At 54.5% G+C, this 21113-nt stretch overlaps 1 long non-coding RNA gene across 1 annotated transcript; it reads left to right on the top strand.

Moving 5' to 3' along the window:
• Positions 1–12717: 12717 nt before the first annotated feature.
• LOC114808934 lies at positions 12718–17185 on the top strand. Its single transcript, XR_005659734.1, has 3 exons — positions 12718–15054; positions 16354–16470; positions 16716–17185. It is a non-coding gene; the product is annotated as an uncharacterized LOC114808934 (long non-coding RNA).
• The last annotated feature ends 3928 nt before the right edge of the window (positions 17186–21113 follow it).

Raw genomic sequence — 21113 nt, 5'->3', positions numbered from 1 at the left:
CCGGCGCTCAGTACGCTGCCTGGCCGAGAGTCGGTGCTTATATGCTAGAATAATAATAATGATGATAATAATAATTTGATCGTGTCCATCCCGGCGCTCAGGACGGAGCCCGGCAGAGAGTCGGCGCTTATATGCCATTATAATAATTGTTATTTGATCGCGTCCATCCCGGCGCTCAGGACGGTGCCCGGCAGAGAGTCGGTGCTTATATGCTAGAATAATAATAATAATGATTATTATTTGATTGTGTCTTTCCCGGCGCTCAGTACAGTGCCTGGCAGAGAGCGCTTATATGCCATAATAATAATTATTTGTTTCCACCCCGGCGCTCAGGACGGTGCCTGGGAAAGAGTCAGCGCTTATATGCCATAATAATAATAATTATTATTTGTTTCCACCCCGGCGCTCAGTACCGTGCCTGGGAAAGAGGAAGTGCTTGTGTGCCACGAGAATAATTATTATTTGTGCCCACCCCGGCGCTCAGGACGGTGCCTGGCAAAGAGGGATTGCTTAAATGCCATAAAAACAATGATAATTTGATTGTGTCCATCCTGGAGCTCAGTACAGTGCCTGGGAAAGAGGAAGTGCTTGCATGCCATGATGATGATAATAATAATAATAATAATGATCATTTGTGTCCACCCCGGCGCTCAGGACGGTGCCTGCCAAAGAGGGATTGCTTAAATGCCATAATAATGATTTGATTGCCTCCATCCCGGCGCTCAGTACGGTGCCTGCGAAAGAGGAAGTGCTTGTGTGCCACGAGAATAGTTATTATTTGTGCCCACCCCGGCGCTCAGGACGGTGCCTGGCAAAGAGGGATTGCTTAAATGCCATAATAATGATTTGATTGCCTCCATCCCGGCGCTCAGTACGGTGCCTGGGAAAGAGGAAGTGCTTGTGTGCCACGAGAATAATTATTCTTTGTGTCCACCCCGGTGCTCAGGACGGTGCCTACTACAGAGTAAGCGCTTAACGAATGCCTTGATGATCACTGTTATTTGTGTCCACCCTGGTGTTCAGTACAGCGCCTCCCCCAGCGTAATGCCGTGATAATGATCGCGAGTTGTTCGTGTCCACCCCGGCGCTCGGTACAGTGCCTGGCGCGGAGTCAGCGCCTAACGACTGCCATGATACCGATTGTTATTTGTTCGTGTCCACCCTGGCGCTCAGTACAGTGCCCGGCAAAAAGTAAGGGTTTAAATGCCGTATTGATTATCATTTGCTTGTGTCCGCCCCGGCACTCGGTACAGTGCCGACCACAGAGTAAGCGCTCAGCGAATGCCACGGCGATTCTTATTATCTGTTCGTGTCCACCCGGGCGCTCGGTGCGGTTTCTGGCAAAGAGTAAGTGCTTGGCAAATGCCATGATGATGATGATTATTAGTTGTTTGTGTCCATACAACAAGTTAGTAAGTTCTTAATTGCCATAATGATTATTATTCGATTGTGTCCATCCCGGCGCTCAGTACAGCGCCTGGCAAAGGTTAAGTGCTTCTATGCCATCATAATAATTATTATTTGATATTGTGCCCACCCCGGCGCTCAGTACAGTGCCAGGCGCAGAGTCAGCGCTAAACGAATGCCACGGTTACGATTATTTGTTTGTGTCCACCCCGGCGCTCAGCACAGTGCCTCCCGCAGAGGAAGTGCTAAACAAATACTGCAATGGTGCGATTATTATTTTTATTATTTATTATTATCATTATTATTAATAGCCCTATGTGTCCTTTCATTCCTAGGGACTCTGGTCGCGGGAGTGAAGAGGAGCAGCGCGGCCTAGCGGGTCGAGCCCGGGCCTGAGAGTCGGGAGGTCCTGGGTTCTAATCCCGCCTCCGCCACCTGTCTGCTTTGTGACCTTGGGCGAGTCATTCATTCATTCATTCATTCAATGGTATTTACGGAGCGCTTACTATGTGCAGAGCACTGGACTAAGCGCTTGGAATGGACAAATCGCACCTGCCCGCTCCGGGCCTCAGTTTCCTCCTCCGTCAAATGGGAGTGGAGACGGGGGACGGGGTCCAACCCCATTTGCTTGGATCCGCCCCCCTCCTCCCCCCCCCCCGCAGCGCTTGGTTCGGGGCCTGGCACAGAGGAAGCGTAGTAGACGCTTCACAAAGAGCGTGGCTCAGTGGAAAGAGCCCGGGCTGGGGAGTCCGAGGTCGTGGGTTCGAATCCCGGCTCTGCCGCTTGTCAGCTGGGTGACTGTGGGCAAGTCACTTGACCTCTCTGGGCCTCAGTGACCTCATCTGTCAAATGGGGATTAACTGGGAGCCCCACGTGGGTCGACCCGATGACCTTGAATCTCTCCCCCAGCGCTTAGAACAGTGCTCGGCACGTAGTAAGCGCTTAACCGATACCAACGTTATTATTATTACCATTAATCCCGGCTCCTCTGCTTATCAGCTGTGTGACTTGGGGCCAGTCCCTTCTCTTCTCTGGGCCTCAGTTTCCTCCTCTGTCAAATGGGGATGGAGACCGGGAGTGGACTTTGTATCCCCTCCCGGGGCTGAGGACAGTGCTTAGCACATAGTAAGCGCCTGACAGATGACATCATTATTAAATAGCGTCGTTATTATCAGAGTCCGAGGAGGCAATGGGGGTGAGGAGATGATAGGGTGAGGCGATAATGATAATAATAATAATAATAATGATTAGATTGGACTGTGCACCCGTCAAATAACATCATTATTAAAGAGCGTCGTTATTATAAGAGTCCGAGGAGGCAGCGGGGGTGAGGAGATGATAGGGTGAGGCGATAATGACGATAATAATGATGATAATAATGATTAGATTGGACTGTGCACCCGTCAAATAACATCATTATTAAAGAGCGTCGTTATTATAAGAGTCCGAGGAGGCAGCGGGGGTGAGGAGATGATAGGGTGAGGCGATAATGACGATAATAATGATGATAATAATGATTAGATTAGACTGTGCACCCAGGGACTGTCTCTATCTGTTGCCGATTTGTCCGTTCCAAGCGCTTAGCACAGTGCTCTGCACATAGTAAGCGCTCAATAAATACTGTTGAATGAATGAATAATGATGGCATCCGTTAAGCGCTTACTATAATAATGTTGGTATTTGTTAAGCGCTTACTACGTGCAGAGCACTGTTCTAAGCGCTGGGGGAGAGACAGGGTCATCGGGTCGTCCCACGTGAGGCTCCCAGGTAATCCCCATTTTACAGATGAGGTCACTGAGGCCCAGAGAGGTCAAGTGACTTGCCCCCAGTCACACAGCTGATAATAATAATAATTATAATAGTGATAATAGTAATGTTGATATTTGTTAAGCGCTTACTACGTGCAGAGCACTGTTCTAAGCGCTGGGGGAGAGACAGGGTCATCGGGTCGTCCCACGTGAGGCTCCCAGGTAATCCCCATTTTACAGATGAGGTCACTGAGGCCCAGAGAGGTCAAGTGACTTGCCCACAGTCACACAGCTGATAATAATAATAATTATAATAGTGATAATAGTAATGTTGATATTTGTTAAGCGCTTACTACGTGCAGAGCACTGTTCTAAGCGCTGGGGGAGAGACAGGGTCATCGGGCCGTCCCACGTGAGGCTCACAGTTAGTCTCCATTTTATAGATGAGGTCACTGAGGCACAGAGAAGTGACTTGCCCCCAGTCACACAGCTGACAAGTGGCGGATCCGGGATTCGAACCCATGACCTCTGACTCCCAAGCCCGTGCGCGTTCCACTGAGCCGCGCTGCTTGTCTTTGTGCCACGGACTCTCATAATAACGACGCTGTTTGATAATGGTGGTATCCGTTAAGCGCTTACTATGTGCACAGCACTGTACTAAGCGCTCGGGGGGGGGGGGTGTTCAAGGTCGTCAGGCGGTCCCCCGTGGGGCTCCCGGTCTCCATCCCCATTGGACAGAGGAGGAAACCGAGGCCCGGAGAAGGGGAGTGAGCGGCCCGAGGTCACACGGCCGACGGGCGGCCGAACCGGGATTAGAACCCGGGACCTCGGACTCCCCGGCCGGGGAATCTTGCCTCTGAGCCGAGAGAGGGGGAGGAGGCGAGGAGGGGGAGGAGACGATGGCGGGGAGGAGACGATAGGATGAGGAGGATGAGAGGAGAGAGAGACGAGGAGGGCGAGGAGACGAGATAAGAGGGTGAAGAGACAATGGAGGGGAGGAGACGATGGGGGGAAGAGACGATGGTGAGGAGAGAGATGGGGGGAGGAGACGATTGGGGTGAGGAGATAATGGAGGTGAGGAGACAATGGAGGTGAGGAGACGATTGCGGGGAGGACACGATGGGGGGGGGAGGAGACGGTGGGGAGGAGAGAGATGGGGGGAGGAGACGATGGAGGTGAGGAAACGATTGGGGGGAGGAGATAATGAATGGAGGTGAGGAGACGATTAGGGTGAGGAGACGATGGGGGGGAGGAGACGATGGGGGGAGGAGACGATGGGGGGGGAGAAGAGAGATGGGGGGAGGAGAAGATGGGGGGGAGGAGACAGATGGGGGGGAGGAGACAGATGGGGGGGAGGAGACAGATGGGGGGGAGGAAACGATTGGGGGGAGGAGATAATGGAGGTGAGGAGACAATGGAGGTGAGGAGACGATGGAGGTGAGGAGACGATGGGGGGGAGGAGACGATGGGGGGGAGGAGAGAGATAGGGGGAGGAGAGAGATGGGGGGAGGAGACGATGGAGGTGAGGAGACGATTGGGGGGAGGAGATAATGGAGCTGAGGAGACGATGGAGGTGAGGAGACAATGGGGGGGGGAGGAGACGATGGGGGGGAGGAGAAGATGGGGGGGAGGAGAGAGATAGAGGGGAGGAGACGACGGAGGTGAGGAGACGATCGGGGGGAGGAGACGATGGTGAGGAGAGAGATGGGGGGGAGGAGAGAGATGGGGGTGAGGAGACAATGGAGGCGAGGAGACGATGGGGGGGAGGAGACGATGTGGGGGAGGAGACGATCATTAATGAAAGAAATAGGATTAGAGATCCATATCCGTCAATAATAAAACAGATAGGATTAGAGATCCATCCCCATCATTAATAGAAGAAACGGAATTAGAGCTCCATCCCCATCATTAATAGAAGAAACGGAATTTAAGATCCATGCCCATCATTAATAAAAGAAACCGCTTTAGAGATCCATCCCCATCATTAATACAAGAAATAGAATTAGAGACCCATAGCCATCATTGATAAAAGAAACAGAATTAGAGATCCATACCCATCGTTAATAAAAGAAACAGACTTAGAGATCCATCCCCATCATTAATAGAAGAAACGGAATTAAAGATCTATACCCATCGTTAATACAAGAAATAGAATTAGAGTTCTATACCCATCATTAATGAAAGAAATAGAGATCCATCCCCATCGTTAATAGAAGAAATGGAATTAGAGATCTATACCCATCACTGATACAAGAAATAGACTTAGAGATCCATCCCCATCATTAATAGAAGAAACGGAATTAGAGATCTGTACTCATCATTGATACAAGAAACAGAATTAGAGATCTATACCCATCATTAGTAGAAGAAACGGAATTAGAGATCTATACCCATCATTGATACAAGAAATAGAATTAGAGATCTATACCCATCATTAATAAAAGAAACAGAATTAGCGATCCATATCCATCATTAATAGAAGAAATGGAATTAGAGATCTACACCCATCATTAATAAAAGAAACAGAATTAGCGATCCATACCCATCATTAATAGAAGAAATGGAATTAGAGATCTATACCCATCATTAATAAAAGAGATAGACTTAGAGATCCACCCCCATCATTAATAGAAGAAATAGAATTAGAGATCTATACCCATCATTAATAGAAGAAATGGAATTAGAGATCTAGACCCATCATTAATACAAGAAATAGAATTAGAGATCTAGACCCATCCTTCATAGAAGAAACGGAATTAGAGATCTATACCCATCATCAATACGAGAAATAGAACTGATACCGTCATCGTTATTAGCGCCCTAGCGCTTAGAACAGTGCTTGGCACAGAGTGAACGCTTAACAGATCCCATCATCGTTATTATCGCCCTAGCGCTCAGAACAGTGCTTGGCACTGAGTGAGCGCTCACCGGTTACCGTCATCGTTATCGTTACCCCGGCACATAGCCAATATTATCGTTATTATCACCCTGGTGCTTAGAACGGTGCTTGGCACAGAGTGAGCGCTTAACAAATACCGTCATCGTTATCATTATCCCGGCGCATAGCTAATATTATCATTATTAGACTGTAGATTAGACCGTGAGCCCGTCAACGGGAAGGGACCGTCCCTATCTGTTGCCGATTTGTCCATTCCAAGCGCTTAGTACAGTGCTCTGCACATAGTACGCGCTCAATAGATACTACTGGATAATTATTATCACCCCGGAGCTTAGAACGGCGCCTGGCACGGAGTGAGCGCCTAACAGATTCCGTCATCACCTTGACCTCTAGACTGCCAGCCTTTTGAGGGGCAGGGATCGTCTCCATTAGTTGCCCAACTGTCCTTTCCAAGCGTCCAGTACAGTGCCCTGCCCACAGGAAGCGCTCGATAAATACGACCCCACGGATGGATCGTCCTCGTCGTCGTCACCCCGTCTCTCGCTTCCACGCTGGCGCAGGTGAGAGAGGTGCCAGGGTCGCCCACCTGGGCAGGGAGAGGGCAGGGGAGGGGCGGGACCCACCCCCCCAGCGGGAAGCCGTGGAGCTGTGTACTGAACGGCGGCACCGGGCCCTCTCCTTCGGCCCCCCTCCTCGGGGTTTCGGGGCCCCGGCCCCGGGGAGACGGAGAAAGAGCCGGCGCCGCCTCCGGGCCGTCGATCCCACCGCCGGTTCTCCCCTTTGGGATCTCGGGATCAGGGCAGCGGGGAGGGAACCCCCCCCCCCCCAAAAAGCTTGGGTCGCAGTCAGAGGGATCCGGCTTCATGCCATCCACCCCGGATTGGACTCCCGTTTCATTCATTCGAGAGCATTTATTGAGCGCTTACTCGGTGCAGAGCACTGGACTGAGCGCTTGGAATGGACAATTCCATTGTCCTTGGAATTCCAAGCGCTTGGAATGTACAATCTGGGTCTTCATGGCTCAGGGCCTGGGAAGAACAGGAAAAATCTGGGGGCTGGCAGAAAGGGGGGGTCTGGTTTCATGCCGTGAACCCCAGATCCGACTCCCGTTTGGGACTTGGTGGTCCAGGCGCCGGGGAAAACTGTAAACATGTGGGTGCCGCCCAAAGGGGGGGTCTGGTTTCATGCCAGCAACCTCAGATTTGAATCCTATTTGCGACTTTACGGCTCAGGGGCCGGGAAGAACAAGAAAAATCTGGGCGTCGGCACAAGGAGGTCTGGTTTCATGCCGGGAACTCCCCTTTGGAACTTCGTGGTCCAGGTGCCGGAGAAAACTGTGAAAATGTGGGTGCTGCCAAAATGGGGAGTCTGGTTTCATGCCATCAACCCCAGATTTGAATCCTATTTGCGACTTTACGGCTCAGGGGATGGGAAGAACAAGAAAAATCTGGGTGCCGGCACAAGGGGGGGTCCGGTTTCATGCCGTGAATCCCAGATTTGACTCCCGTTTGGGGCTACGTGGTCCTGGTGCCAGGGAAAACTGGAAAACGGTGGGTGCCGACAAAAGAGGGGGTCAGGCTTCATGCCATCAACCCCAGATTTGACTCCCATTTGGGTCTTCGGGGCTCAGGAGCTGAGAAGAACAAGAAAAATCTGGGCCCTGGCAAAAGGGGGGCTGGTTTCATGCCGTGAAGCCCAGATTTGACTCCCCTTTGGAACTTCGTGGTCCAAGTGCCAGGGAAAACTGTAAAAATGTGAGTGCTGGCAAAAAGGGGGGGTCTGGTTTCATGCCATCAACCCCAGATTTGAATCCTGTTTGCGACTCTATGGCTCAGGGGCCGAGAAGAACAAGAAAAATCTGGGCGTCGGCAGAGGGGGTTCTGGTTTCATGACGGGAATCCCAGATTTGACTCCCCTTTGGAACCTCGTGGTCCAGCTGCCGGGGAAAACTGTCAAAATGTGGGTGCTGCCAAAATGGGGAGTCTGGTTTCATGCCGTCAACCCCAGATTTGAATGCCATTTGGGTCTTCAGGGCTCAGAGGCTGGGAAGAAACAAGAAAAATCTGGGTGCCGGCAGAACGGGGGGGGGTCTGGTTTCACGCTGTGAATCCCAGATTCGACACCCATTTGGGCCTTTGGGGTCCAGGTCCCAGGGAAAACTGTAAAAATGTGGGTGCCGGCAAAAGAGGGGGTCTGGCTTCATGCCGTCAACCCCAGAATTGACTCCCATTTGGGTCTTCGGGGCTCAGGGGCTGAGAAGAACAAGAAAAATGTGGGCGCCGGCAAAAGGAGGGTCTGGCCTCATGCCATCAACCCCAGATTTGAATCCTATTTGGGTCTTCATGGCTCAGGGGCTGGGAGGAACAAGAAAAATCTGGTTGCCGGCAGAAGGTGGGGGGTCTGGCTTCGTGCCGGGAATCCCAGATTTGACTCCCATTTGGGCCTTGGCCGTCCAAGTGCCGGGGAAAACTGTCAAAATGTGGATGCCGGGAAAAGAAGGGTCTGGCTTCGTGCCATCCGCCCCAGATTGGACTCCCATTTGGGTCTTCATGGCTCAGCGGCCGAGAAGAAGAAGAAAAAGCCGGGCATCAGCAGAAGGGGCTCCGGGTTCATGCCGGGAATCCCAGATGTGATTCTCATTTGGGCCTTTGTGGTCCAGGTGCCGGGGAAAACTGTCAAAATGTGGGTGCGACAAATGAGGGGGTCAGGTTTCATGCCATCGACCCCAGATCGGAAAATTCTCACTTGGGTCTTCACGGCCCGGGTGCCAGGGAGAGAGAGAGAGAGAGAGAGAGAGAGATCCGGGCGTTGGGAAAAGGGCGGGGGCCGGCTTCGTGCCGCAATTCCCGGAATAGACTCCCCTTTTGGGCCTTCGTGGCCCAGGTTACCGGGAAGAACAAGGAAAATCTGGGTGCCGGCAAAGAAGGGGCCTGGCTTCACGCCAAGAACCCCAGATTTCGGTGTTCCCATTTGGGTCTTCCTGGCCCAAGGTGCCGGGAAGGACCGGAAACATATGGATGCCGGCAAAAGGGGGGCTGGCTTCATGCCACGAGTTCCAGATGGGAGTCTTCCGCTTTGGGTCTTCTGGGCCCCCGCGCCGGGGAGAAAAATTAAAATCTGGGTGTCGGGAAGAGGGGGGACCTGGCTTCATGCCACAAACTCCAGATGAGCATCCCCTTTTGGGTCTTCCCAGCCCCAGGGCTGGGAAGCTCAACAAAAAGCTGGGTGCCCGCCAAAGGGGTGGGCTGACCTCACGCCACCAATTCCAGATTTGAGTCTTCCCGGCCCCAGTCAATGGGAAGGACAAGAATCACGTGGGTGCCGGCAAAGGGGGAGATTGGCCTCATGCCGCCAACCCCGGGTTAGATTTCCCTACTGGGTCTTCACGGCCCAGGCACCAGGGAGAGTGATTAAAAATCCGCGCGCCAACAAGAGGGGGGTCTGGGTTCGTGTCACCGACATCGGAGTCGAGCCTTCCCGGATGGGTCCTCGGGGCCCAGGCGTCGGGCAGAACAACGATAGCTCGGGTGCTGTCCAAATGGGGGGCTGCCTTCGTGCCACGAGCCCGGATTAGACTCCCCTTCTGGGTCTTCGAGGCCCAGGCGCCCGGAGAAACGATAAAAATCTGAACGCCGGTAAACGGGGGCCTGGCTTTATGCCACAGATCCCAGGTGTGAGTCCTCCCATTTGGGTCTTGGTGGCCCCGGGGCCGGGATGAGCGATAAAAATCTGGGTGCGGGCCAAACGGGGGGCTGGCCTCATGCCATCCACCCCAGATTTGAGTCTTCCCAGCGGGGTCTTCACGGCCCAGTCAACGGGAAGAACAGTAAAAAGCGGGGCTCAGTGGAAAGAGCCCGGGCTTCGGAGTCAGAGGTCACGGGTTCGACTCCCGGCTCTGCCGCTCGTCAGCTGGGCGACCGTGGGCGAGTCACCTCGCTTCTCTGGGCCTCAGCTACCTCATCTGTAAAGTGGGGATTAACTGTGGGCCTCACGCGGGACGACCCGATCCCCCTGTCTCTCCCCCAGCGCTTAGAACGGTGCTCGGCACATAGTGAGCGCTTAACAAATACCAACATTATTAATAAGAGAGGAGCAGCGTGGCTCAGTGGAAAGAGCACGGGCTTTGGAGTCAGAGGTCATGAGTTCGAATCCCAGCTCTGCCACTTGTCTGCTGTGTGACCTTGGGCAAGTCACTTCACTTCTCTGTGCCTCAGTTCCCTCATCTGTAAAATGGGGATGAAGACCGGGAGCCCTACGTGGGACGACCTGATTCCCCTGTGTCTACCCCAGCGCTTAGAACAGTGCTCTGCACATAGTAAGCGCTTAACAAATACCAACCTTATTATTAGGAATAAGTGGGGAGGTCGACTTCGTGCCAAGATCCCCGGATCAGACTCCACTTCTGGGTCTTCATGGCCCGGGCAACGGGAAGAACAAGACAAATCCGGGTCCCGGCCAAAGGGGGAGATTGCCTTTATGCCAGGAACCCCAGATTAGACTCCCTTTTTAATCATAACGTTGGCGTTTGTTAAGCGCTTACTACGCGCAGACCACTGTTCTAAACGCTGGGATAGATCCAGGATAATGAGGTTGTCTCCCGTGAGGCTCACAGTCTTCATCCCCGTTTTACAGATGGGGGCGCTGAGGCACAGAGAAGTTGAGTGACTCGCCCACAGTCACCCAGCTGACGAGTGGCAGAGCCGGGATTCGAACCCACGACCTCGGACTCCCCAGCCCGGGCTCTTTCCACGGAGCCACGCTGCTAACCCTAACCTTTTTTGGGTCTTCATGGACGAAGCACCGGGGAGAGTGATTAAAAACCTGGATGCCCGCAAAAGGGGGGTTGGCTTTGTGCCATTATGGCTCAGTGGAAAGAGCCCGGGCTTGGGAGTCAGGGGTCACGGGTTCGAATCCCGGCTCTGCCGCCTGTCAGCCGTGTGACCGCGGGCGAGCCGCTTCACTTCCCCGGGCCTCGGTTACCTCGTCCGTAGAATGGGGATTAACCGTGAGCCTCACGTGGGACAACCTGATGACCCTGTATCTCCCCCAGCGCTTAGAACGGTGCTCTGCACATAGGAAGCGCTTAACAAATACCCCCGTTAGTATTATTATTATTAGATTTGAGCCTTCCCAGTTGGGTCTGCACGGCCCAGGCATCGGGAAGAACAGCTTGGGTGCTCACAACATGGGAGGCTGCCTTCATTCATTCGTTCAGTAGTATTTATCGAGCGCTTACTATGTGCAGAGCACTGTACTAAGCGCTTGGAATGGACAAGTCGGCAACAGATAGAGACCGTCCCTGCCCATCGACGGGCTCACGGTCTAATCGGGGGAGGCAGACAAAGACAAGACAACACAATCATGGTAAATAGAACCAAGGGGACGAGGGAACTCTGAGGCACAGAGAAGCGAAGTGACTTGCCCGCAGTCACCCAGCTGCCAGATTCGAACCCGTGACCTCTGACTCCCAAGCCTGGGCTGGTTCCACTGAGCCACGCTGCTTCTCTCCATATGGTATTTATTCAGCGCTTACTACGTGCAGAGCACTATACTAAGCGCTTGGGAGAATACGTGACTTCACGCCACGAGCCCCGGATTAGACTCCCCTTTTGGATCTTCGTGGCCCAGACCCCAGGGAGAACGATGATATTATGGACGCTGGGAAAGTGGGAGTTTGGCTTCGTGCCACCCACCCCAGATTAGACTCCTCCTTTGGGTCTTCCCGGCCCAGGTGTCGGGAAGAACAGTACAACTATGGATGCCGGGAAACGTGGGGATTGGCTTCGTGCCATGAATCCCAGATCGGAGTCTTCCCAGGTGGGTCTTCGTGGCCCAGTCGATGGGAAGACCAGGAATAACCCGGGTGCTGGCAAAATGGGGAGGTTGGCTTCATGCCATAAACCCCACATTCAGAGTCCCCTTTTGGGTCTTCATGGCCCGGGCATCGGGGAGAGCGATAAAAATCTGGGTGCCGGGAAAAGCGGGTTGGCTTCATGCCACGAACCCCAGATCTGAGCCTTCCCGGTTGGCTCTGCACGGCCCAGGCATTGGGAAGAACAACGATAACACGGGTGGCAACAAAATGGGGGGCTGGCCTCATGCCACAGACCCCGGTTCAGTCTCCCCTTTCGGGTCTCCGTGGCCCGGGCGCCGGGAAGAACGATAAATATGTGGGTGCCGGCTAAACCGGGGTTCGGCTTCGTGCCTCGAACCCCAGATGTGAGTCTTCCCGTTCGGGTCTTCACGCCCCGGGGGCCGGGGCGAGCGATCAAAATTACGGGTGCCGGCCAAATGGGGAGATTGGCTTCGTGCCACGAAACCCGGATTCGAATCTTCCCCCGTGGGTCCGTACGGCCCAGGCACCAGGGAGATGGATTAAAAGAAAAATCTGGGTGCCGGCAAAATGTGGGGGGGGGGGGGGGGCCCGGCTTCATGCCATGAGCCCCAGACTTGAGTCTTCCCAGCTGGGTCCTGGGAAGAACCAGAAAAATCTGGGATCCTCTGTGCTTCTTCACGGCCCGGGCGCCAGCGAGAATGATGAAAGATATGGGTGCTGAAAGAAAGGGGCCGACTTTATGTCACCAACCCCAGATTAGTCCTCCCATCTGGGTCTGCGTGACCTGCTGCCTGGAAGAACAATTAAAATCTGAGGGCTGGAAAAAGGGAGAGCTGGCTTCATGCCACAAATCCCAGATTTGTTTTCACCCTTTGGGGCGTCGTAGCCCGGGCTCTGGGAAAAGTGAGAAAGGCATGGGTGCCGTGAAAGGGGGTTGCCTTCTCGCCACAAACCCCACATTTGAGTCCTTCCTTTTGGGTCTTCGTGGCCCAGGTGCAAGGAAGAACACTAAAAATCTGGGTGCCAGCGAAAGGGGTACTGGCTTCACGCCACAAACCCCAGATTTGAGTCTTCCCATTTGTCTTCACGGCCCAGGCGCCGGGAAGAACGACAGCGACACCTGTCCCGGTAAAAGGGGGTACTGGCTTCATGCCACAACCCCAGATTTGAGTCTTCCCGTTTGGGTTTCCGTATCCTGGGCACCGGAGAAAATAATAAAAAAACGAGAGGGCCGGCCAAAGCGGGGGTAGCGGCCTCACGCCACGCACTCCAGATCTGAGTCTTCCCGTCGGGGTCTTCGTGGCCTGTGCGATGGGGAGAATAATTTAAAAATCTGGGAGCCAGCAAAAGGGGGTCTGGCTTCACGCCACGGACTCCAGTTTCGAGTAGTTTCATTTGGGACTTTTAACGGCCGGGGCACCGGAACGAACGATAAAAATATGCCAGCGAAAGGGAGGTACTGGGTTCGGGCCGAGGACTCCAGATTCGACTCCATCATTGGGTCTTTATGGCTCAGGTAGCCGGGAGAGAGCGGACTCGACGAGGGAATGGAACTAAAAGGCAGTGAGGATTCGAACCCAAGGTGGTGACGCAAGCAAGGAGAGTAACACTCCTCAGAGACAGCGTTGGATAGATCAGAAAAGGGAGGAAGGTGACCGAGCGCCCGTCCGCCTCCGGAGAGGTCCGACTGACACAACGGCCCCCCCCTCTCCTGTTTGGTTTGGCTGGGCCTTTATTTGCAACGTAGAGGAGAAGTAGCCAATGACAAAAGAACTCGGACATTGTGTTTTCTTCAATGACAAAAGAGACTCTTCAAGCAGGCCTTATCTGTTCTGGGTAAGAAGCGATCTCCCGTCCTAGCAGGCCCTGTCTGTTTCGGGTAAGAAGCGATCTCCCGTCCCCCGGAATTTGGAATTGGCAGATGTGATATACATCCCGCCTGAAATGGGGGACTTCCGGAGACCAACACAGGGTCATTTAGATCAAGAGCCGCTATGCTCAGAATGCTGTTTTTAACAAGAGAAATGTGGATGTATCTAAAAGGGGGCGTGACTTCAGGCCACGAACCCCCGGTTTGAGTCTTCCCATTTAGGTCTTCGAGGCCCGGCCACTGGGGAGAACAATCAAAATGAAGGGTGGCAAAAGAGGGCGCGGCTCCATGAAATGAAGCCCAGATCCGACTCCCTTTCGGGTCTTCACGGCCCAGGCATCTGAGAGCTTGGTAATAACATGGGTGTCGGCCAAACAGGGGACCGGCCTCATGCCACGAATCCCCTATTCGAGTCTTTCCGGTTGGATCTTCACGGCCCAGGCACGGAGACCACGGATCACGTGAGTGCCGGCAAAACATGGGCCGGCTTCACACCCCGAACCCCGGATTTAAATGTTCCCGTTCGGGTCTCCGCGGCCCCGGCGCCGGGAAGAACGGGAGTGACGTGAGTGCTGGCAAAATGGGGGGCTGACCCCATGCCACGGATCCCGCATTTGAGTGTTCCTATTTTGGGTCTTCACGGCCCAGGCGTTGAGAAGAATAGAAATGACACGTGTGCCAGCCAGAGTGGGGACTGACTTCAGGCCACGAACCCCAGACTTCAGTTTTCCCATTTGGGCCTTTATGGGCCAGGCAGCGGCAAAAACAGAGAAATGGGAGTGCCCGCGAAAGGGGGGGGATGGCTTCGTTCCCCGAACCCCAGATTTGAGTCTTCCCATTTGGGTCTTCACGGCCCGGGCGCCGGGAAGAACGATAAAAGTAGGGGTACAAGCAAAAGGGGGGTTGCCTTCCTGCCACGAACCCCAGATGTAACTCTCCCGGTCGGGTCTCCGTGGCCCGAGCATTGGGCCGAGCAAGAAATACTCTGGTGCCGGGAAAATGGGGGACTGGCTTCGGAACCTTGGGAATTGATTTTTTCAGTTGCGTTTTTTTGTGCCGGGGCTCTCGGGAGGGTGAAGACGGCTTTGGCTTTGTCACTTTCCCCTCGGTCGGACTCTACCCTTGAGTTTGGGGCTTGGCCCTCTTCGAGGCCCAACAGGTCGAGGAGCTTCCCGCTCATTCAGAGACGATCCCCGGGAGAGTCTCCACCTGTATCGTCCCCGCCGGTCGGCTCTACTATCTTTGCGGTTGGCCGGATGGACCGTGTACCTCGGACTCGGAGCCGACGGAACAGGTGAGACTCGGCATCGCTCTGGGGCAGGGCGCTTTTAATCTCCTCTTAAAACTTGGGTTGGGGCCGTGTCGCCGAGCCGGAAAAGTTCGGGCCTGGGCGCTGTGGAGGACCTGGGTTCTCCTCCCAGCTCTGTGACCTTGGGCGAGTCCCTTAACCCTGCTGTGCCTCGGTCTCTTAACCCGTTACATGTCGATTCAATACCCGCGCTTGGATTTGCTCCCTTTATTCACCGCCCCCTCAACCCCGTATCACTTAAGTCCATATCTGTAATTTATTTATATTCATGGCTGTATCCCCTTGCAGACCCTGAGCTCACCGGGGGAAGGAAATGGGTCTGCTGGTTCTACTGTCTTGTACTCTCTCAAGTGCTTAATAATAATAATAATGATGCTGGTATTTGTTAAGCGCTTACTATGCGCAGAGCACTGTTCTAAGCGCTGGGGTAGACACAGGGGAATCAGGTCGTCCCACGTGGGGCTCACGGTCTTCATCCCCATTTTACAGATGAGGGAACTGAGGCACAGAGAAGTGAAGCGACTCGCCCACGGTCACACAGCCGACAAGCGGCAGAGCTGGGATTCGAACTCATGAGCCCTGACTCCAAAGCCCGTGCTCTTTCCGCTGCGCCACGCTGCTTCTCTAATACCCGAAGTAAGTGCTCAATAAATAACACCGATCGAGTTACTCTAGAGCCAACGTACTTTGGGTTTCCTAGCAGAGAATTAGAGAGCGTAAGACCTAAGCTCTCACTTTCAGTTTGTTCTAGCGGCGTGGCTCAGTGGCAAGAGCCCGGGCTTGGGAGTCGGAGATCGCGAGTTCTAATCCCCACTCCGCCACTTATCAGCTGTGTGACTTTGGGCAAGTCACTTTACCTCAGCGACTCAGTGACCTCATCTGAAAAATGGGGGTTAAAACCGTGAGCCCCACGGGGGACAACCTGATTACCTCGTATCCACCCAGCGGTTAGATCAGTGCTTGGCACACAGCGAGCGCTCAACAAGAACCAAATTAGTATTGATTATTACGATTATTCTAAAGAAGTTGGTTTTTAAAAAGGGTCCGACGATCAGTGGAGCCTACGTGCTTCCGCGTGTTCGGATTCCTCACGCATCCCTTTATCGAACCCAACTCGATCCACGGAGGGTGTCTGTGTACAGAGCATCGAACTGAGCACGGGGGAAGGTATGATACGGTCGAAAGACAGAATCCCTGCCCACGAGGAGTTGACAGTCTTCCGTATTTCTGCAGCCCCACCGGGCCCCGACCAGCCTCTAAATGTCTCTGTCGCCTTTTCTGTAGATGCAGGGTTCGACCGTGCCTCCCAGAATGACCGAGGAGGAACCGACAGATCTGCGGGATTCTTCCGGCTGTGGGTCGGGCCCAGAGCGAGCGTCTGTTTTCAGCAGGGGATTTGGTGTAAGCGTATGACTCTTCCCTGTAAATTCGAATTCCCTTTAGGAGACGGCCTCTCCCGGGACGGCACGGCCGGCGGCCCCCGGGCCGAGATGGGAGGGGTCGGAGAAGACTTCCGGGGCTTCCCGGCGCTCTGTGGCGTAAATCGTGTGGGCGAGGGAATTTCAGGCTGATTCCATGTCGGGGCTTCAGCTCCGCCTTGGGTCTTCCCCTTCAAAATCTGCCCGGAGGTCATCTTTACCCTCCAGTTTGAGAGCGCACCCAGACGTCCTCGCATCCGGGAAGAACGAGACGAAGACACGGGCCTAGAGAGAGAGAGAGAGAGAGAGAGAGAGAGAGACAGAGCTGCCGTGTCCGGCGACGGGGTCGTGCGATCGTGTCCGCCTCTGTGGCCGGAGGCCATCTCCGCGGCCCCGTGTCGTAGGGGGGCGACGGAGGTGGCGCGGCGAGGGGGAGCGGGAGGACAGGGTAGGAAGAGGTGGGATTGTGCGTCTGAACTCCCTGCAGCACTGCCACTCGGTGCCCCCTGACCCTCCCGAGGGAGAGATGGCAGGGGGGCCGGTGGCAGTCACGGGGAGGGATGGGCAGGGAGGAGGGCGATGCTCGGGGACTCTTCCTCCCCACGTGGCCCTCCGCCCCCCCCATGCCCTTTCCCTCCTTTGACTTCATCTCCTCTCACTACTCCCTCCCCGGCCCCCAGTGGGAGATAGAACGGCGACTCCCCGATCGCGGCCCGCAGGCCCGCGGCCCGCCGGCCGCACCGCCTCCCTCCGCGGTCTACCGGCGGCCCCCCGGGAAAGCGCCGGATTCGCCGTTCCTCGACGCCCTCGGCCGAGACCGCCCGAGCCGCGGTGGCGGGAACGGCCAGCGGGGTCGTCTCCCAACGCCATCGGCCGCCCCCCGAGATGGGTCCCGGAACCCCCCGGTCTCGTGCACGCGGGGAAAAATGAATAAAAATGTCTCCGCCCCAGTCTCGGGCCTGCCGGCGCTCTCTCGTTTGGGGATGGGGTCCGTGCTGTCCTAAGGGGTGGGGTCCGCGGATGGGCAGGACGGGAGCTCCTTTCACAGCCGGGGTTTTTGCCGGTCGAAGAACGGGTCTACCGCGTTCTTCCTCGTAGCCGGCCCAGGGCTCCGCAGAGCAGGTAGGCCTGAACCCCTAGCCCCTAAAAAGAAGCAGTGGGGCCTAGGGGATAGAATGAGGGCCTGGATCCTGGTCCCAGCTCCGCTACTTTTCTGCTGCGTGACCTTGGGCAAATCATTTCACTTCTCATCAGTTACCTCATCTGCGAAATGGGGATCAAGACCGTGAACCCCGTGCGGGAGAGGTACCGCATCCACCCCGATCGGCTCTTACCCACCCCGGCTTTTAGTACAGTCCCTGGCGCATAGTAAACACTTCTATATCGGCCATATAGATGTTCACAGAGAATGTGGTGCTGGACCCCAGGATCCTCTGTAAGTGGCCCATCCATCTACGCATCCGACGGAAACACTTCTCTCTGAGCGCCCGTCTGGCTTCACATCATGAACCGCATTTTCGAGTCTTCCCATCTGGGTCTTCACGGCCCAGTCACGGGGAACGACAGTAGGGACAGGGTGACGTACCCCGAAGGAGGAGGGAGCGTGTCTGTGGGTAGTCACTTGACTTCTCTGTGCCTCAGTTCCCTCATCTGTAAAATGGGGATTAAGACCGTGAGCCCCACGTGGGACAACCTGATTCCCCTATGTCTACCCCAGCGCTTAGAACAGTGCTTGGCACATAGTAAGCGCTTAACAAATACCAACATTATTATTATTACTTGGCTCCAGCCGCCGAAAAAATGAACCACACAGATGCATCGAGTCTTGCTCCGAAAGCTAGAGCTCGAATGCGTAAACATACAAAAGCTAGGGCCTTAACGCCGCAAACATATACAAACCGTGAACGCTGTGACCCAGGTGTTAAATATGGCGCTGGATAGCTCAGGTGTAAATCATTTTTTGCTCTTTTTAATGTTTATATCAATTAAAGGACCTTCAGGTGTGGGCAACACACATACATCTGCGACAGTAGTCGAGTATTTTACTGTACACCCATGGGGTGTGATGGACTGAACTGAGCATTTGAAATAAAAACAAAGAGGTGACACGTTCCCAGGATCAGAAGAGCTTCCGTGCCGATGGGGGAGATGGGCATAAAAATAGTTACAAGTTAGGGAGCTAAAGTGCTGAAAGCACAACCGGCCAAACGTGTACACAGCAGAGCCGGACCAGGCTCCTCGGACTCTGGGCTTCAGGAACGTCTCCCAAGGGGCATAATCTAGGGGCAGAGCATATTTGTTCTTTTCCTGAAGCTTTGACTTGGGCAGTATGAACAGATGGGAAGAGACCAGGCCTGGGATGATGGTGATGGTATTTGTTGAGCGCTTACTATGTGCCGAGCCCTGTTCTAAGGGCTGGGGTAGATACAAGCCGATCAGATCGTCCCACGCGGGGCTCGCGGTCTTCGTCCCCATTTTACAGATGAGGGAACTGAGGCACAGAGAAGTGAAATGACTCACCCAAAGTCACACAGCTGATAAGCGGTGGAGTCGGGATTAGAAGCCACCACCTCTGACTCCGGGGTCTTTCCACAGAGTCATGCTGCTTCTCTTCTCTGGGACTCAGCGGGCCTGGGTTTGAATCCCAGGTCTGTCATTTGCCTGCGGTGGTAGGTAACTAATTCCAACGCTAACCTTTGCACTTGGATTTGGACCCTTTATTCACTCCGCTCTCACCCCAACGTTTAGGATGCACATATGCCATAACCCTAAGCCGAACCCCGACCCCGGGAATGGGAGGATCTGCATTTTAATCCCAGCTGTTCTTTACCTGCTACGTGATTTAGCTCTAACCCCGGATCAAATTCCCTTTTGGCAGTTGGAGAGTTTTGGGGAGTTTCGCCCCTTCCCTTGCGGAGAAATGGCACGGCTGAGCGGGCTAGAGCACGGGCCTGGGAGCCAGAAGGTCACGGGTTCTAATCCCGTCTCCGCCACCTGTCTGCCGGCTGGCCCTAGGCAAGTGGTTTCACTTCTCTGGGCCTCAGTTGCCTCATCTGTAAAAGGGGGATTGAGACCGTGAGCCCCACGTGGGACGGGACTGTGTCCAACCCAATCTGCTTGTTTCCAACCCCAGCACTTAGTACAGTGCCCGGCACCTAGTAAGCGCTTAACAAATGCCATAATTATCGTTTTGGGATCCTCACGGCCCAGACACCGGAAAGAAGAATAAAAATGGTATTTTCTTGGCAAATGGGTGACTGCCTTCAAGTCACGAACCCCGGATTAGACTCCCCTTTAGCGACTTCATGGTCCAGGTGCCGGGAGAGTGGTCAAAATAACTACGCCAACAACACGTTGAGCTGACTTGATGCTATGACACCAGATTCGAGTCTTTGTATTTGGGTCTTCGTGGCTCAGTCTTAGGGAAAGAACAACGAAAATACGGTTTCCGACAAAAGCCGGGCAGGTCTCAACCCTCAAACCCCATATCGGAGTCTTCCCAGTCGGGCATCCGCGGCCCAGGTGCAGGAAAGAGAAATGAAAATCTGGCTACCGCCAAAGGGGTGGGACTGGCTCTGTGCCACAGACTCTGCATTTGAATCTGCTAATTTAGGTTTTCCAGGCCCAGGCACCCAGAAGAACAATAAGAACAGGGATGCTGGCAGAAGTCGGGGCCGGCTTCACGCCCCGAACCTCGGGACTTGATTCTCACCCTCGGGTTTTTTGAACTGGGTTTAGGATAGAGTGAAGAGGGGTTTAGCTTAATCGTTTTCCCCTTATTTTGACCCTACCTTTAGGTTTGGAAAACTGAGCCACAGTTGAGGCCCATCAGGTTGAGGAGCTTTCTGCTAATTCAGGCAGTGATCACCTGAAGAGTCTCCACCCGGATCTTTTGCACCGGCCCACCCCACTGTCTTGACGGTGTACAGATGAGCCCGGCTTCTCGGCCTCTGAGCCTCCCGATCAGATCGGAGAGGGTGTGATCTTTGGGAAGGGTGCATTTGATCATTCCCGAAAGCTTTAGTTTGAGCAGCGTGACCGAGAGGGAAGAGCCTAGGCCTGGGAGTCGGAGGACCCGGGTTGTCATCCCAGCTCCGCCCCACGCCTGCTCTGTGACCTCGGTCAAGTCACTCAACTTCTCCGGATGGCAGGGGACCCCTCCCCCTGCAGGGGCGGCCGGCCGGGCAGAGCTGTGGGGGTGGGGGCCCTTCTTCACCTCCTCCCCGAGACACCCCCCCCCCCCCCCCGCTCTTTAGGAGGGGCCAGATCCAGCCAAAATGTCAGTGGAAAAGGGAATAATGGCACTGTCAAGCCCCTGGTAAGGAGATCGAATGGGGGGCGGCTAGCCCACTGTGACCACGGGTTTCCAGAAAGTGGGTTCACTTGTCGGGGGGGGGGTCGTCTCCGGGAGACTCCTGGGCCCCGTCCCCACCCTAGCCCCCTCCTCCAAGGAGGCCTTTGCACCTTCCTCCCAGGAGGCTGCTGATCCCACTCCGCCCCCGGCCCAGGTGTTCCTGTCCAGCCCGGGAGATGAGCGACTCCTGGCCGGTCCTGGCCCTTGCCGCCCCCCCCCACCCCAATCAGCTGCTTCCGATTAAGCCTATCTCACCTCGGCTTCACGGACTC

Source organism: Ornithorhynchus anatinus, unplaced genomic scaffold (genome assembly GCF_004115215.2).
Source record: "Ornithorhynchus anatinus isolate Pmale09 unplaced genomic scaffold, mOrnAna1.pri.v4 scaffold_581_arrow_ctg1, whole genome shotgun sequence".
In the NCBI taxonomy this organism is placed as follows: Eukaryota; Metazoa; Chordata; class Mammalia; order Monotremata; family Ornithorhynchidae; genus Ornithorhynchus; species Ornithorhynchus anatinus.
The sequence above is the reverse complement of the archived record's forward strand: the minus strand, read 5'-3'. Positions and strand labels throughout refer to the sequence as shown.